The following is a 5,476-nucleotide window of genomic DNA, read 5'->3' as shown; positions in this document are numbered from 1 at the left end:
GCTGGGCCCCTCCCCCCTCCGGCAGCTGTTCCGCGGCTGCGTCTGTCTGGGTCTGCTTGTGTCTCTGACAGCTTGGCTCCGTACCTGAGTCGTAAACCTAGCTCCGGCCTCCCGCGCCCCACATCCACTGCTCCCACTCCTCTAAGCTCTTACCTATGCACAGTAGTGACGGTCGTCTCACCCTCCTCTGCCAAGTGAACTATTTATAAACCCATATCGGAATGGATCAGTCCCGTGGTTAAAATGTTAAATGGCTTTCCCTTTATCCCTTCAGAATAAAGCCCAAGTTCATTAATGAACCCTCCCTTACCTCTCTAATCACGTCCTTATTCTTCTACATCACAGCCAGAGAGATTCTTCTAGTTGTGTGTCTTAGTGTTTCATTCCTTTCCACCCACCATAGTCCAAGATACCATCATCTCTCACCCAGATTTCTGCAATAGACTTTCAACTGTTTTCCCTGAATTCATCACTGCCTCTAACCCATCCACTATTTTGCACAGTTGACAGTCATCTTTTTAAAATGTAAATCTGATCATATCACTGTCCTGTTTAAAACCTTCAATGGCCTCCCAACACTGCCTTTAAGACAATCCTAAATGGTTTACAAAATCTCTCTCTAATCTCATTAGCAGCATTGTCCCCTCCTTCACCAATTCTAAACTCTAAGTTCGCTAAGATATTTTTTGTTATCTAGGAGACTGTTCTCTCGGGCTGGGGTCTCACTTCTCCCCACTCTTAGCCTTTTACCTCTAATCATTATTCCCCAAATGTCCTTCCTGGACTTAGCTTCATTTCCCTGGGAAGCCTCCAGTCTGGGCCAGTCTCCTCCTCCTCAGTGCTCTCAAACCCCAAGCTTTTCTCTGTCACAGCCTAATCAGGCTGAATCATCTGTCCCTCTTCTGTGCAAGGCCTGGCACGTTGCCTAAGGTAGAGTATGCTCTCTTCTTGGTTGAATGAACACACAGTTCAAACAATATATGCAAAAGAAGAAAACAAGAAAGATGAGTGTGCTCCTGATAGACATACATTCAACTAGAAGACAAGAAGAGGATCTTGACTCCCTTTCTTTTTATTCATCATTTACTAATTTTGTGTGTGTCTATATGTGCACCAGACCCTACAGTAAGCACTAGGGAAACTGAAACCTGGCTTGTTCTTGATGGAATCAGAGTCCAACTGTGGAAAGACAAGTAAACAGATGAGTCCTGAGCCCACTCCACTCCATGGCCCCAAGGATTCAAGAGGATCCAGAAGAGAGTGAATGGTTCATTTAGATAAGCACCAAAAAAAAGGATTCTTTTTTTTTGAGTTGGAGTCTCTCTGTCGCCCAGGCTGGAGTGCAGTGGTACGCTCACGGTCAACCTAGCGTCAACCTGCTGGAGACTCTGACAAGTCTTCCGCCTCAGCCTTCCAAGTAGCCGAACTACAGGCGAGCACTACCACACCTGGCTAATTTTTGATTTGTTGTAGAGACGAGGTCTTACCAAGTTGCCCGGGCTGGTCTTGAACCCGCGAGCTCAGACAATCCACTTGCCTTGGCTTCCCAAAGTGCTGGGATTACAAGCTGAGCCACCAAACCTGACCCAAAAATGATTCTTGAGGGTAGGTAGAACTGAATTAAATCAGTGTGACTATGGGTGGGTGCAGTGGCTCATGCCTAAAATCCCAAACACTTTGGGAGGCTGTGGCAGGAGCATTGCTTGAGCCCAGGAGTTCCAGACCAGCCTAGACAACATAGGGAGACCTTATCTCTACAAAAAAATTTAAAAATTTAGCCAGGTGTAGTGGTGTGCCTGTAGTCCCAGCCACCAGGGAGGCAGAGGTGGAAAGATAGGCAGGAGTCCAAGGCTCTGGTGAGTTGTGATAGCACTCCAGCCTGGGTGACAGAGAGAGACTCCGGCTAAAAATAACAGTAACAATAAATCCATCTGAGTCTGAGCACTCTTATTCTGGAGTCCCTATTCTATAAAATAACTGTCTTCTTGATTTGTCTTTCTTTATTTTTTGAGTTGGAGTCTTACTCTGTGGCCCAGGCTAGAGTGCAATGGCACGCTCACGGCCACTGCAGCCTCAACCCGCTGAGCTCAGGTGATCCTTCCGCCTCAGTCTTCCAAGTAGCTGGAACTATAGGCATGCGCCACCATGCCCGGCTAATTTTTTTATTTATTGTAGAGATGAGGTCTCACCAAATTTCCCAGGCTGGTCTTGAACCCATGGGCTCAGGCAGTCTTCTCACCTCTCCCTCCCAAAGTGCTGGGATTACAGGAGTGAACCACCACACCTGGCCACTGTCTTCTTTAAATGCACTCAGAATTCATATTAAATACACTCTTTTAGTTATAAAATTTTTGAAAAGACTGTCATAATTTTGGTTTTGAAATGGTTGTGCTTCCAGGAACTCATTTAATTTATGATTGGCTAAATTTACCAGAAATCAGAGGTACTCTGGAATTTTTGCTAAGTGAGAAAATGTAGCCCACAAATTATTTTCACACCGAATGACATTTTTATAAATAATACATTTGACATCATATTTACACAGTGCTAGAATTTATGGACAAAGTTTCTTATTTTTATTTCAGTTTTTTTAAAAATATTTTTTTCCACAGGCTCACTGTCATGAGCCCTTGAAAAGTTCTGTAGTGCCTTATAAAAAGAAATACTGTTGTTGAATCTAAAACTAGATTGGTTGTTTGCCAGAAGACAGGAGAAGCATTGGAGGCCCAATAATGGATTGGACATAGTCCCTGCCCTCAAATAACTCAAAGTCTAGTTGGGGAGACAAGCAGGTGAACAAACAGTTAGCAGGACTATAGTCCAGGCCTTTATCTTCATTCTATTTATTTTTAACTTTTGCTCCCATGAGCATATATATATCAACACCTCTTTGTCTCGTGAGAGAACCACTGTTGCATATTTCCCTGAGCTCAGCACTACCACATAAGTTAGGGGATAATATTGAAATATCTGTTCCCCTCTCACTTGGCAGACATTAGAGTCAGTTGTAAATCACTTTTTAAGTAGCCACAGAGAATATGATTCTGTTACAGAGACATAATAAGGAACAACACATAAGTCACACATGTGAAGAGGTGTGAAAAAGATATCTTAGAAAAGATGGGCTAGGTGCAATGGCTCACACCTGTAATCCCAGCATTTTGGGAGACCAAGGTAGGAGCATTTCTTGAGTCCAGGAGTTCGAGATTAGTTTGGAAAACAAAGTGAGACCCTATCTCTATGAAAGAGAGAAAGAAAGAAAGATAGAAAGAAAGAAAGAAGAAAAGGTGGGCCGGGCTCGGTGGCTCAGCCTGTAATCCCAGCACTTTGGGAGGCCAAGGCGCATGGATTGCCTGAGCCTGCGGGTTCAAGACCTGCCCGGGCAACTTGGCAAGACCTTGTCTCTACAATAAATAAAAAATCAGCTGGGCGGAGTAGCACACGCCTGTAGTTCCGGCTACTTGGAAGGCTGAGGTGGAAGGATCGCCGGAGCCTAGCAGGTCAAGGATGTGGTGGCCGGGAGCATGCCACTGCACTCCAGTCTGGGTGACAGAGTGAGACTCCAACTCAAAAAAAAAAAAAGAAGAAAAGGTGGATGGTTATTGATCATTATTTCCTCAGAGATGGATAAAATACCAGTTACAATTTTAATATAGGTTTAAAAAAATTATATAAATGATCTTGACTGGGTGTGATGGCTTATACCTGTAATCCTACCACTTTGGGAGGCTGAGGCAAGAGGATCACTTGAGCCCAGGAGTTTGAGAACAGCCTGGGCAACATAATAAGACCTCATCTCAAAAAAATATATATATGATTATTTTTAAAAAGATAAATAATGAATAAGATTAGTGTAATAAAAATTCTGCCTGTCACTTATGTAGTGCTTACTATGCATCAAGCACTATCCTAACTTCTTTGCTTCCGTTCATTTAATGCTAGAATTAGCCAGGTGCAGTGGCTCAGACTTGTAATTTCAACATTTTGGGAGGAGGAGGTGAGAGCCCAGGGATTCTAGACCAGCCTGGGCAACTTGGTGAGACCCTGTCTCTACAATAAATCAAAAAATCAACAGGGTGTGGTAGCGCAGTGCCTGTAGTTCCAGCTACTTAGAAGGCTGAGGCAGAAGGATCACCTAAGCCCAGCAGGTCGAGGCTGCAATGGCAATGAGTATGCCACTGCACTCCAGCCTTGGGGACAGATTAAGACTCCAACTCAAAAAATAACTAAATAAATAAAATTTGCAAACTTACAGTTAAACAAGTCTATTGAAAACAAAGATAACAAATAGTAATAAAGATAACAAAACTCGCAGCTGGGCGTGGTAGTGCATGCCTGTAATTCTGGCTACTTGGAAGGCTGAGGCGGAAGGATTGCCGGAGCCCAGTGGGTTGAGGCTGCAGTGGCTGGGAGCGGCCACTGCACTCCAGTCTGGGCGACAGAGTGAGACTCCAACTCAAAATAAATAAATAAATAAATAAAAAATAACAAAACTCATCACTCTCTAAATATTTTATTACATTTTACTATATATATATTTTTTGACTCTAAGTAACCACACTTGTTCTTTAGTTGCAACCATAGACTGGCTACAGATATAAGTTTGGCAAAAATCAATGAAATCATTCTATGAGAATTAATTGGCTATATGGAATTTATATCAAACAGTATGTATATTTTATAATCATTCATAAATTGTATGCTATCCATTCTTTATATTAGTGAAATTTATAATAAATTATGTACACATACATGCATAATTCCCCCCACAGAGCCAATTGTTAAACATTACCAGCATACCACTGGACATATGTGGTAAACCTGTACATATTACCAGCATACCACTGGACATATGTGGTAAACCTGTTTTAGGGTGCCTGTTGTCTCATGCCTTCTTCTTCAGGACTTGTCTTCCTTCCCACTAGCGGTGCCCACCTAAATAGGTGTATCCCTAACATCATGTTTATATCAGAATCTTTCACACATCCCCAAAAACCTTGCTTAATTCTCTAGTCTGGAATAGACAGTGAAATTCCTGGATTTTGGGGGGAAAATGTCAGACATTTGCCTTTTTCATCCCATTATCGTTTTCCTTGTCTCTTTTGTGTTCTAACAGCTTCCTAATTATGCTCTTGCCTCTGCACTGTCAATCTATTTGCCACACCACTGACATGAAAAATTTGATCAGAGAGCATTCATATACTTGTGATTCAGAAATTTAGCATAGCATTAAGACCTTGCACCATTTGTTTGCATCCTTATCTCCTGTATGACTCCAGTTCCAACCCAACATCTTACATTCCTACATGACATAGCTTGCCATAGCCTCAATTTTCACTATGCTTTTCCACCTCTAACCTTTTGCCACGCTGTTCACTTCTGTTGAAATCAAGGATCTTTTAAGATTCTCTTTAAGCCGGACTCGGTGGCTCAACCTGTAATCCCGCGCCTTTGGGAGGCTGAGGTGAGTGGATTG

The 5,476-nt window shown here is 42.7% G+C and overlaps 1 pseudogene; it reads right to left on the bottom strand.

Annotated features, from left to right (window-relative positions):
* Positions 1–5,476, bottom strand: part of LOC103269399 — a 22,851-nt pseudogene that overhangs the window by 378 nt on the left and 16,997 nt on the right.

Source organism: Carlito syrichta, unplaced genomic scaffold (assembly GCF_000164805.1).
Source record: "Carlito syrichta isolate Samal-C Ts95f unplaced genomic scaffold, Tarsius_syrichta-2.0.1 Scaffold309206, whole genome shotgun sequence".
Classification (NCBI taxonomy): domain Eukaryota; kingdom Metazoa; phylum Chordata; class Mammalia; order Primates; family Tarsiidae; genus Carlito; species Carlito syrichta.
The sequence above is the reverse complement of the archived record's forward strand: the minus strand, read 5'-3'. Positions and strand labels throughout refer to the sequence as shown.